Here is a 13873-nt window from a genome sequence, read left to right on the forward strand (position 1 = left end):
ATGTTAATGAACTATAATTCACAAAGCACCACTAAGTACAAAAGAAGAGAAATGTAAGCATAACAGTAGTAATTAGAAATGCAAGCTAAAACTGCTGGTGGTGCTAATATTGGCAGAGTTAAGAGTTGTAGCTGTATTCATGATAGTAGATGTAGCAGTTAAGTAACACCAGGGGCTTGAATAGGAGCTGTTGACAGATGATTAGTTGGTTGAACAAGTTTTGGTGCAACTCTTCTGCGAGAACCTGTTGCAGCATTTGTCGAAGTGGCATTTGAAGGCTTTCCTCTCTGCAATTGTTCAAAATAGAAGAGCTCGTGCCTTACTGAATACATATGTAGCAGCACTAGATTGGATTTCATAACAAAAGAGCCCGTACCTTTCTTTTAGATGCAATTGTACCTGTCTGTACATTAACCTGAACATTTATGGCAGCATTTCCACTAGAAGGACTCGAATTGCTACCTTGACTTGAATGCACAATAGGCACCTTCCTATGTGTATGATCCTATCATAACAAATTTACATGTTAAAGTAATATGACTAAGCAACACTGCAGACTACTTGCATAATTCAAACATGATTTATACCCAAAGAACAGATCCTTGCAGTCCTAAATTTGCAATTCCTCTGCCTGGTTTCCCTTTTCTAGTTGGCATCTGTTATGAAGTAAACAACATAAGCAGTTGATGAGTCAAGAAAGAACAATTAATTTGTAAATATGTGTGTATGATGATACCTGTTGAGCATGAGTATTGGCTGGATTCTTTCTTTGCACAGGAGCTCTTTGACATGTTCTCATGTTGTGACCAAACTAACCCCAATTTCTACACTTTAAGGTACTTGATCTTTTTGGCTGAGATGAAGGTCATTCATCAGCTTTTCTCATTTTGTTAACTCTTGGTCTACCAGGAACTCTTCTCAAAGGAGGGGGCAGTATAACCTTAGGGGTAACTTCATGCATAGGAGGCCACCTCTTTTCATGAGGTATAAGGTGAATCATAGGAGCAGATGCCTTCAAGTAAATGTCTTTGGAGAACCAATGATCGCAGTAATCTTCCAGCTTTTCCCTTTTGTAGATAATGCCAAGTGCAACATGTTTGCAAGGAAGTCCAACTAATTGGAAGGCACCAAAATCACAGGTCCTTTAGTTTAAATTGATTATGAATGATCTGTCTATATCACAACCTCAAATGTATCCTCACTTTCCATATTCAGGGTACAATGCCTCGATGCTTGAGCAATTTTTTTGAGCTTTTCAACAAATTTGGGGTGATTCTATTAGTTAATGTGCATCCCTTTTGGTATCTCATATGCATTTTCTTCATGAACTTTCTTCTCAAACCTTCAACAAGGGTAAGTATGGGATTGCCCCTGAGATCACCAACCCATGACCAACCCATGAATTAAACAATTCAGTGAAATTATTTATGACATGGTCACATTTAATTTCTTTTGAGAATGCATATCTACACGTCTTCTTGGGAATTTTGTTCAAATATTTCTAAGCCTGTATGTTGATGTCTTTAATGGTTGACATTGCTTCATTGTGGTCTATGTGATCAAGACTCTTTGCTGCCTTGCTGAAGAAACTATTAAGTTGCATGCCTGGAAATTACTGCTTGAAGTTGCTGCAAATGTGCCTACAACAATATCTGCCACTAGCATTTGGAAAAATCTCATCATAAGCAAGGTTGAGCGTCTGAAACAACAAATAGATGAGTCAAAAAAAGCTTTTTCAGATCCTTCAACAAGTCCAAACAAAAAATAGATTGTTTTGAGCAGTACCTTTTGCCTATCACTCATAAAGGTTAAATATAAATGGCTGTTGAATGGTCCAAAAAACTCCTCAAAAAAGTGAAAGAACCAGCTCCATGTTTCCTTGTTTTCACATTGTAGACACCAAAATTTCATTTATTTAATTCAATTTTAGCTTTATTTTGTATTTAATTCAATTTTAGCTTTATTTGTTATTAATTCAATTTTAGCTTTATTTTATTCTTGTTTTATTTTATTTTATTTTAATTGATTAAATGATAGTTAGTCTTTATTTTTTTGCTTATTTTTTATAAATTAGGTTAATAAATTTTAAGATATTTTTGCATTAAAATTCTGAAAAGGAAAATTTTCACAAAAATATATTTTAATCATCTTAGATTCGATTTCTTTAAAATAAATAAAAAATTTTGCAATGCAATTTCAATTAGGAATTAGTTTTTTCTTTGTTTACCTAAATTGATTTTTTGAAAAAAAATATAATAAATAAATAAAAATAAGAAGATAGGTGGGAGGTTTGCATGTTGAACAAGTGTGCTAAAGGAGTATTAAACAAGTGTATTAGGGGAGTGTTGGACAAGTGTTAGTGCATGTAAATAGAACAAGTGTCCCCATTTTATTGATACCACATGTAAAGGGAGGAGGTAGGTGACAAGACACTTGGAAGCCTTCGAAAATTGGGAAAACAAAAAAACAAATAAAAGAAAAGAGGAAAGGGGAGAGTTGGCGGTGAAAAAGGAAAGAAAAAAACAAAAAGGCCAAAAAAAGAGCAAGAAAAGACTACGGACAAAAAGGAAAAAACAGAGGAAAAGGGAAAGGGGACAAAAGAACAGAAAGGGAGAAAATCTGAAAAATTGGGAAGGAGCTTCGGGGGGCCGGGGGAGGGGTGAAACAGAAGAGAGAGCAAGAGAATACAGAGAGAGGTAGAGGGAACAAGACAGCAAAATCTGGAAATAAGGAACAAAAGGAAAAAAAAGAAACCGAGCAAGAAGGGAGAAACTGAGGAGGAATTGCGGGCAAGAAGGAAAGAAAAAGGAGAAAAGACTTGGCGGAGGCATTGAAGCTTGTTGCTAGTTCCGAAATTCTTCCATTACTACCTGCGAAATTTCTCCGAAAGATAAAGCACTGTAAGCTTATCCTTTTCCTTTAAACTTCACTTTTCTTCAATCACAGGCTCTTGAAGTTCTCAGAGCATGTCTGCCTTGATTTTGTTTATTACAATTTTCTTGTTAGTTGTTCACGATTTTAGAATATACATGCTTTATGTGTCGATTGGATTGAAGTCCCTTTTGTTTCTGATAGTTTTGAGGCCAGCCACGACCTCATTTGAGTAGGAAATCGTTGGAATTTTCATGCCTATTTACTGTTTGATAAAATGCCCAGCTGAAAATTCTACTTGAAGAATGATTGACCTGCGTTTTGCATGTGAGAAAATGAATATTAGGCTAGTTCAACGCTTGTCTGAACACAATAGTTGATTTTTCAGGGTAGAAACGAGAGTTTTTTGAAAAATCTTGATATGCCTTCCTTTCGCACCTTTTCTGTTTTTCTTTGTCTTTCCTTTGTATGAATTCGAGTTACATCTTGAGATTGTGAGAGAGGAAGCTTGCGCGAGTTTCATTTATTTTTTTGGGGAGTGGCCAGAGGTGAACTTTCTGGTATTCATTCGTCCGTAAAGAAAGACGAAAATGGCAGCTGCCATTCAAACGTTTGGAGAAGACGACCCAATTCCAGAAATCGCGATTTTAGACCTTCAAATTTTTTTATTTTTTAATTTTCCCCAAAGTTTTAAGACTTTATAATTTGACCCCAAACCTTTTATAATTATTTCAATTAGGTCCCTATTTTCATTGCATTTGATCCCCTCAAGTTTCCCCTATTCTGATATGGCTGAAAAATTGGAAAAGTTGAACTTATTTCGCCCTTTTAGATTTTAATCATCTTTTAATCTTTTTGAGTAGTCTTTTGGGTAGATTAATTCTTGATTTTAGGTCGTAATTGTAGCTTAATAATTTTAGTTGGTTTTATCATGTTGGGTTTTAGTGAAATAGGTAATTTGGGTTAAGAGGTTATTTTTGCTTGGGTTTAAGGGAGTGGGTTTAGCTTATTTGGGTTTCTGGCTTGGCCTTAGGAGGTAAAAGTCCACTCTTTGGTGGGTTTGTTTTGTTGAGAAAGGAAGGCCGGTCCACCTGTAGCCTCAGGGTTTTGAGACGGGCTTAGGGAGCTTCTGGCCCAAATAAAATGCAAAATGGCCCAAGTGGCCTGTTAGGTTAGAAAGATCAGAAACGAATTTGCAGTTTGTCCCTGTACTTTTCATTAATTATACTATGGCCCTTAAACTTTTACCTTATTTCAATTAGGTCCCTAATTTAATTGCAAATAGGTCTCTAAACTTTATTTTTTAAAATTTTGACCCCGGATCTTTGTGATAATTATAATTTAACCTCTAAAACTTTATTAATTTTTGCAATTAATTCCTTGCTTGTTTTAATTTCTTAAATATAGGTTGTTTACGATCATTTAAATGATTTAATTGATTAAATTTCACGTTTATTTTCATATTTTATGATTATTTGTTAATTAAAGTGATACCTTAATAACTTTTCTTTGTGTTGGAGGGTAGAAAGGGATAAATTTCACTTCATTAGGTCACCAATTCAAGGGAGGTATACTCTACTCCTTATTTTGATTTTACTTATGTGCCCCTATGTGATTTACATGCGTAATTGCATGCCTTTTGAATGTTTTTATTTCATTTTTTTAGTCACTGTAATTGTTGTGATTTTGTATATTTATTTTAATTTAATTTTTAATTATTTGGAAGGCAATTAAATGCCAAAATTGTAATAGTTAGGTTATTATTTTATTTTATTTCATTTTTTCCCCCTTTAGAGTGTAGCTAGGGTCCCCAAATGTAATAGTTAGGTTTTTCTTTGCTTTATTTGTTTTGTGTGTTTTGCATGCTTGTGTGTTTACGTGTTACTTGCTTTCTTAGAGTCTTGCATCTAGATATCATACTTATGTGTTATGTGCTATATGTGATTTATGTGTTTATTTGCTTTTATAATGTTTTATATGATCATAATGAATGCATGGCGTCACCACACTAGTCCAACGCTAGTTGTGATCCTTTGTTCCGATTTATCGCTAGTCCAATACTAGTGAGAACTTATAGACATGGGTTAGTCTAACGCTAGATCCTTAGGAACCATCTATCGCGCCCCATTTTTAAAAAAACGAAAAATAGTGAGTTTTAGAAAAAATGGATTTTTGATTTGAAAAAATAAGTTATTTTTTAATTTTTTTAGAAAATGAATAAATAAAATGAGCCTAAATAGGACTTGAAAGTGCGACGGTTTTGCCCCCAAAATAATAGTTTAAAAAGGGTTTTAATAAAAAATAGGAGTCGTCATTTGATATTGAGTTAAGGTGTACCAAATCACCTAAAATGAATTTCGAATAAAAAAGTAGAAAAAATCCTTTTTAAGTGATTTCAAATCTTTGAAAATCAAAGAAATGTGTTCGAGAGTCACATTTGAAAAAAGAGAAGGTAAGGATAAAATCCAAAGTACCTTTTCAATTTAACCAAGGTTAGTCGCATGATTTAGTCAAAGTTTTTCTTATTTGTAACATAAAAATTTATCGCATTTGGACGTGTTATATGGATGCAAAATCTAACCCTAGGAGGATATCAGGGGGTCAAAATATCTCTTCAAAAATTAAGTGATGTCAATTACATTAATTGTGATGTTCAAGAGTGATTCTTTGAAGAGGTTACGAATGTGCAAAATATGAGACTCGAAGAAAGAGAAAGAAAATAATAAAAAAATAATAATCATACAACTATATATGGCCTAGAAGAATGCATCATAACGGGTGCAGAGAGTTAATACTCATGACTTTAATGTTCCCTTTAATAAAGGGAATACGAGCGTGCTAAGATTAGAAAGTCAAACTCGTCCATACCCTATATTCGAGGGGTTATCCATAATCTAATCAAACAAATGCACTATCCTAACTCTAATTCTTAAATGGAATATAAGTCTAATGTCATGTGTCGCACATAGGGATAGGGGATATATATATATAGGGGAAATATGGGATAAGACATAAACATGTAAGGGAAATGTCATGCAAAAATGATAAAAATCCTAAAAAGTAGAAAAATATGCATGAAATGTTGTGATCGTGTCACACAAAGATGGTGTAACGCGTGAACGGTCTCTAAGGGTCTAGCGTTGGATTAGCCCATGTCTACGAGTTCTCACTAGCGTTGGACTAGTGAGCAATCAGAAAAAGAGACCACAACTAGCATTGGATTAGTGTGGTGACGAGAAAGGGGTCACAACTAGCGTTGACTAGTGTGGTGACATCACGCATTAATTATAACTAACTAATCATGTGAAACATAATAAAAGCATGTAAACACATAATATCGCATAAACACATAATACATAATCATGATATTTAGATACAAGACCCTAAGAAAGCGAATAACACGTAAAACACAAGCATGCAAAAACAAATAAAGCAAACAAAGCCCTAACTATTACATTTGGGGTCCTAGCTACAATCTAAAAAGGGGAAGGAATAAAATAAGTAATAAAATAGATACCTAACTATTACACATTCTATGTAAATACATATCCTGAATCTCCCTAACTATTACAATTTGGCATTTAAATACCTTTCAAATAATCAAAATTGAACTAAAATAAATATATAAAATTAAAACAAATAAAACGACTAAATAAATAAATGAAATGAAAACATTTAAAAGACATGCAATTAAGTACATAAAGTCACATAGGGGCACATAGCGTAAAAAAAAATCAAAATAAGGGGTAGAGTGTACCTTTCTTGAATTGGTACCTTAATGAAGCGAAGTTATTTTTTTATCCTCCAAAAACTAAGAAAAGGTCAAGACATCACTTTAATTAATAAATAATCACATGAAATGAAAATAAACACCAAATTGAATCATTCAAAGCATTCAAATGAACTAAACAACCCCTATTTAAACAAACAAGGATCCATTTGAAAGAATTAAAGAAATTCGAGGGATCAATTTATTATTATTAAAATACTAAGGGTCTAAAAAAAGGAAATTAAAATTAATGACTTAAGATGAAACATGTCAAAATCAAATGCTAAACTTCACAAAATGAATGAAAATCCATTTATTATAATTAAATAACAAAACTAGCTAAAACTTTTAAGGAAAATTGAAATCAAAACTACAAAATTTATTAAAGTTTCAAAATTTATCCTACAATCCCACTAAAATCTGTCCAACAATTATGTTAAAACATATTGTAGAAAAAAGACATGTTAAGGGTATGAGAACCCGAAAATTTCTTTATTTCTAGTAATTATTTTAGTTTCTTGCATACAATTTCTATACCTTTCTTTATTATATTATTTTTTGAGAGATTTTTATAAGGAAATTAAGCTGTTATGACATTTTTTCGCTACAAGTTAGTCTATGTGACGTTAGTAGTGCATATTGGACGTGAGACCCGCTAGTGCGATAAAATTTTGACGACTAGGTGACGTTGTATTGGAGAATATTATTTTTACAAGATGCTCGGGGATAATTAGAAGTTAGTTAGGTAAATTAACCATTGGTAGCTAAAAGAATGAGAATAAACCCTAGTGCGCCATTTGTCGCGAAACCAATGGATGGTGGATTTTGACCAAGACTTTCTTACTTCTACTAAATACAAAACTTTGACTAAAATTTCCTTTTATTTTTACTCAATTATCTTATGATAGTTTTACTACTCAGTTACTCCCTCAATAGTTGTAATGAATAAGAGATGTAAGAGTTTTACCCTTAGTTTTATAGTTCGGGTAAATTAAGATTTTCGCGTATTTTGGTAGTGTGATTAATTGTGGAGGTGTGTGTACTAAATTTGATGGTTAAGAGTGAGTTTTAGATAAGGAAAAGTATGTGATTAGAAGTAATAATAATAAGTTAGTGAATTATAAGTGAAAACCCTAGTACGCGCGAGATAAGGAAAAACAGTGTGAACCGACGTATATCGTTTGTTACCGAGTGAGTACACCACTTGAATACTACTTTATTACCTTAATATCCTTGCTTTTATTTTAGCTAATTAACTTTAAAATATCTCTTAAACTAGCCATAATGTTTGACCAAAGAAAAAGAAAAAAATGGAGTTTTGATCCTACGGCGACACTTGTCAGAAATCTACCCAACTTTGACCTAAGTTTCTTACATTTACTAAAACTTAAAATTTGACCAAAATTTCCTTCACTTTCTTGTCTTCTTGGCCGAAAATAGGGAGAGGAAAAAAGAGAGAAAACTTTATCTTGCATCTTCAATTTCTTCCTCAAATCTTGAGTTCCAACCGTTAAAATTGCAAACTACTCCGTAAAAGTTACTCACTAAGAAGGTTTAAAGTTTTTGGTGGAGTGATTTTGGAAGAAGAAACCCTAACCTATCATCTTTCTTAAGATTCCAAATTAACTTGTCTAGAAATCCCTCTTTGATCCTAATAATTGTAAATTGGTGGATTAGAGTTGTTAAATATATAGTTTTATGAGAAATTTCATGGGTTGAACTAGTGTTATGATAAATTTCAGTTTTTATGGTGAATTTTCTGCTCTCATGTGATGATTAATGATTGACCATGGTTTGATAGTTTTGTTATGTGATAAATTAGTGTATTATGTGCTAGATGGACTTGCCTAAAGAAAATTTCTAACTTTAAGGTTGAAACTGTCTTGTTCTGACCTGTTTAATTCGTCCATGTTAGAGGCCGAATCAGGCTTGGGTCAAAACATGAAAGTTGTAGGAAATGGTGTTAACTATCTGCTTGCAAAATTTCAGTTCAATCGGAGTACGGTAACATATGAAATGACAAAAATACCCTTGACTGTCAAATGTATTGTTTTGTGGACAGTGTTCTATTTTTCTCTGAAATTGTATATTTTGACCTTGAAAATGAATGAATTGGGTGTTGATGTTTTCATAGGAAATGTAGTTCTCTGTTTTATCTTTGAAACGGAGTAAAGTGTACCCCAATCCGATAAGCGTAGCTTCGATTGTGACCGAAACGCCAAAAGATGTCAAACCTGTTATTTTGTTATTTGTCTTGAACATTAGTTCCGGTCGCATTGTTAGCATTATTTTGTAATTGAATGACATTGAGCCTAGTGAAAGGCTATTTTGGCAAGATTATTTGTGTGCTTTTGAGGCTGAATTGAGAAAAATAATGAAGTCATAAATGGCTGAAAAATAGGTAAATACAAAGGACGTGTTGCCCAAATTTTCACTCGAGAGTTAGTTGGATGTACTTGCGACTTGAGCGAAATGTTTTAAGGTTGTTCATGTTTTTAAGACTAACTGCTACCTTTTTACTCCAACGCCACATTGTTATCTCTTTGCCCTAGTAGTTAACTTGACTAAGCAAACGACTTGTAGTCGAGTCTCATTTGTGCATTCCGTTTCCTGGGTTTGTGGATGGGGGAAATCATAATTGGTTTACCTTGGTTGTGTTAGGACGTGACGATGATCAAAGCCATCCTTTGGGAGAAAACTTTTGAAGTTATCTTTGCTTGAACTGGTGAGTATTACTACCTCTGTTCTGTGTGTGGTGTTCGGGCCCGACAACAGGTATGTTTGGTGGACGCAATTTGATATCAAGTGGGGTCTACGGTCATGTTTGTTTCCTCAAACATTGATGGAGCGTCAACAAGTTGGGATCAAGTACTGCAACGGAAATTTGGCTCTTGAGAGCAACCTGTATCTTTTCTATATGAGGTGTTTGTTCATTTCCTTATATGATGTGTATATGTGTCTTAAAAGTAAAATGCCATAATTCTTGACTACTTGTACTTGTGGTATCTCATTGAGCGTAAGTTTACCTCGTTCCCGTTATCATTGTTTTCCTTACAGGGATCAAAATTTTGAGAGTTATGATTTTTGAAGAAAGAGTCGAACTAGTGTAAACATTCTTTTGATTATGCTCCTCTGTAGCCGAAATCCTAATTGTATTTTATATACGTATGGTTATTATGGCTTGTATTTCAAGTTAACTTGTTGAAAACTCTGATTTATATATGTATATAACTATGTAATCAAGTGTTTCAAGCGTATTTGTTTGACATTGTACGTTTCTATGATTATGTGAATTTTCTTGTATCTATTGAGAAAATCGAGCAAGTGTGAAGCTTGAACGAGGAAGAAAAAAATTGGGTCGGATTTTGACGTGGCTGCGGTCTTTCGCGCTTTCCAATGATTCATTTTTTCAAAGTTCTTTGGACTGTTTGGTAAGGTTTATGAATGATTTGATTCGTAGTCCTGGCGATAGTTGAGCAGGCGGTCCGCCAATCCTTTGGTTCGCATTAGAAGGTGAGGCCGTCACAGATGGTATTAGAGCTATTTCGCGTGGTTTTTGCGCGAAATGAATTTGGGCTAAGTGGTGAATAAGTGTAAAGGACTAAGTGCTCTTTTGAGCATAAGCTATAGATCGTGAAATGTTATAGTTTTCAAACCTTTCTCGTGGTACTTGGAGATAATAGATATGCATGTCAGGTAGAAATTTGAAATGTAGATGATTTACTCTTGGGGACTGGCCAGTTCGAGTTGTGAATTATCTTATTTGGGATTCTTGTATCCGAATACTAAAGATGAGAGTCTAGGTTAAAAATAACTTGGGCGAACTAGAACTTTGATTCTACGGAATCTCGTGTGATGTGTTAAGGTATCATTAAGTATGATTAACCCTATCTACGATATAAACTGCATTATTTTTGTTGGTTACGGACGGAGCTCCTAGAGAGGGAGACACACCTAGTTCTACCCATGTGGGAGAGTTCGTTAACTCTATTGGGAACTAGGTTAGACCTCCTGTAAGCCAAATTTGATTTCATGTGAGGGGCAGTTAGAAAAGCTCAGATGCTTTTGTACTTCTGGCCCAGTTTGTATATTGTACTTTTGAATGACCCCCTACTTCCATGGGATTACTTTTGTTTGTATCTGACTGTTATTGTGTGATACATATGTTAAAACTGTGTTAACTATTTGATTTTTTGACCTGTGTGTATTGTTGTAACTTGTCCATGCATTTATCTCTCTTTCATATTACCTTCGTGCTTCGACCTTAGATTGGTTAAATCGAATGGAGGGTACTCGTAGTGAACGAGGCCGTGGGCGCGGATCTAGGCAATCTGTGAATGAAGAGGGTAATAGTGAATCGGTACCTGAGCAGAATGTTGGATCGAGGGTTGACCCTAATGTTCAGGTAGCCATCGCTATTCAGCGTATGACCGATCTGTTGGCTCATGTAGTGGAGCGTCAGGGCCAAAACTCTATTCCTCAACCTGGAAACCTTGGAAACCATGTAGAGGGTGAGGATAGGGCCCTCGAACGATTTCAAAAGTTCTCTCCACTATAATTTATTGGAGGATTAGACCCAGATATGGCCGAGAAGTGGTTGGAGAAGATGATTGATATTTTCGCTGCTTTGCATTATGCTGAAGAGAGACAGGTAACATTTGCTGTCTTCCAAATGGAGGGAGCAGCCTGTTCTTGGTGCAATGTGATCAGAATGAAGTGAGAGATATAGCAAACACCAAGGACTTGGGTCAATTTCATGAGAGAGTTCAATGCCAAGTATTTTCCTTCTCTAGTTCAAGAGCAAAAGGAGGATGAATTCATTAGACTTCGTCAGGGAGTTCAAACTGTGGCAGAATACGAGAGCCACTTTACTAGGTTGTCTAAGTTCGTTCCCGAACTTATTGTGACCGAGCAGAGGAGGATACGGCGATTTATTCAGGAGTTGAACATTGAGATTCAAAAGAATTTAGTCGTAGCACAGATAATTACATTTAGTGATGCTGTAGAGAAAGCCCTACGAGTTGAAAATGCAAGATTTCAAATTAGAACCTTCCAAGCGAAGAAACGGGAATGACCTGGAAGTATTTTGGGACAAGAGGATGAAAGTACCCCTCCCAAGTCTGGAAGGGGAACTGAAGGAGTAAAACTTCCCAGGGAGTCAAGGGGAGCCCAGGCCAGAGGTGGTCAGGTTGGGCGAGAACAGAGTGGTGCCTCACGGGGAGGCTCGTTTCTACATCTCGTGGTCCCTGCAAATTTGCGGGGGGCCGAATCACATGAAAAATAATTGTTGGAAGAAAGAGGGAAAATGCTTGCATTGTGGGAGCGTCGATCATCGGATTGCTGACTGCCTAGTTCAATTGCGAGAAGGGAAAAGGACCCAACAACCAACCAAGACTAACATTGGACAGTCGAAAAGGGAAGGGACTGGATCGAAAGTACCGGCTCGAGTGTATTCCCTAGAGCAACATCGGGTCCCTGACTCGTTTGAGAACGTAAAAGATACGATTCCTGTATTTCACCGTTTAACTAAGATTTGGATACATCCTGGTGGTAAGAAAATTTCGAGAACGAAATTTCTTTAAGGGGGAGAGAGTGTGAGAACCCATAAATTTCTTTATTTCTAGTAATTATTTAGTTTCTTGCATACAATTTCTATACCTTTCTTTATTATATTAATTTTTGAGAGATTTTTATAAGGGAATTAAGTTGTTAAAACATTTTTCCGGTACAAGTTAGTCTATGTGACGTTAGTAGTATATATTGGACGTGGGACCCGTTTGTGCGATAAAATTTTGACGACTAGGTGATGTTGTATTGGGGAATATTATTTTTACAAGGTGCTCGGGGATAATTAGAGGTTGGTTAGGTAAATTAATCATTGGTAGCCAAAATGATGAGAATAAACCCTAGTGCGCCATTTGTCACAAAACCAATGGATGGTGGATTTTGACCAAGACTTTCTTACTTCTACTAAATACAAAAATTTGACTAACATTCTCTTTTATTTTGACTCAATTACCCTATGATAGTTTTACTACTCATTTACTGTAATGAATAAGAGATTTAAGAGTTTTACCCTTAGTTTTATAGTTCGGGTAAATTAGAGTTTTCGCGTATTTTGGTAGTGTGATAATTGTGGAGGTGTGTGTACTAAATTTGGTGGTTAAGAACAAGTTTTAAATAAGAAAAAAATATATGTGATTAGAAGTAATAATAATAATCTAGTGAATTATAAGTGAAAACCTTAATACGCGCGAGATGAGGAAAAACGGTATGAACCGACGTATACCGTTTGTTATCGAGTGAGTGCACCACTTGAACACTATTTTATTACCATAATATCATTGCTTTTATTTCAGCTAATTAACCCTAAAATATCTCTTAAACCAGCTACAATGTTTGGCCAAAGAAAAAGAAAAAAAAGAAAAAAATGGTGCTTTGGTCTTACGGCGATACTTGTGGGAAATCTACCCAACATTGACCCAAGTTTCTTACCTTTACTAAAACTTAAAATTTGACCAAAATTTTCTTCACTTTCTTGTCTTCTTGGCCGAAAATAGGGAGAGGAAAAAAGAGAGAAAACTTCATCTTGCATCTTCAATTTCTTTCTCAAATCTTGAGTTCCAACCGTTAAAATTGTAAACTACTCCATAAAAGTTACTCACTAAGAAGGTTTAGAGCTTTTGGTGGAGTGATTTTGGAAGAAGAACCCTAAGCTACCATCTTTCTTAAAATTCCAAGGTAACTTGTCTAGAAATCCCCCTTTGCTCCTAATAATTGTAAATTGGTGGATTAGAGTTGTTAAATATGTAGTTTTGTGAGAAATTTCATGGGTTGAAGTAGTGTTATGATAAATTTCAATTTTTATGATGAATTTTCTGCCCTCATGTGATGATTAATGATTGGCCATGGTTTGATAGTTTTGTTATGTGATAAATTAGTGTATTATGTGCTAGATGGACTTATCTAAAGAAAATTTTCAGCTTTAAGGTTGAAACTGCCCTGTTCTGACCTGTTTAATTCGTCCATGTTAGAGGTCGAACCAGGTTTAGGTCAAAACATGAAAGTTATAGGAAATGGTGTTAACTATTTGGCTACAAAATTTCAACTCAATCGAAGTATGGTAGTATGTGAAATGATAAAAATACCATTGACTGCCAAATATACTGTTTTGTGAACAGTGTTTTGTTTTCTCTGAAATTGTATATTTTGACCTTGAAAATGAACGAATTG

The 13873-nt window shown here is 34.8% G+C and overlaps 1 long non-coding RNA gene across 1 annotated transcript; it reads left to right on the forward strand.

Moving 5' to 3' along the window:
• Positions 1-2522: 2522 nt before the first annotated feature.
• LOC113727366 (uncharacterized) lies at positions 2523-9897 on the forward strand. The gene is made up of 2 exons (XR_003457793.2): positions 2523-2900; positions 9302-9897. It is a non-coding gene; the product is annotated as an uncharacterized lncRNA (long non-coding RNA).
• Positions 9898-13873: the final 3976 nt, after the last annotated feature.

The sequence above is a fragment of the Coffea arabica genome, chromosome 2c (assembly GCF_036785885.1).
Source record: "Coffea arabica cultivar ET-39 chromosome 2c, Coffea Arabica ET-39 HiFi, whole genome shotgun sequence".
NCBI classification, from domain to species: domain Eukaryota; kingdom Viridiplantae; phylum Streptophyta; class Magnoliopsida; order Gentianales; family Rubiaceae; genus Coffea; species Coffea arabica.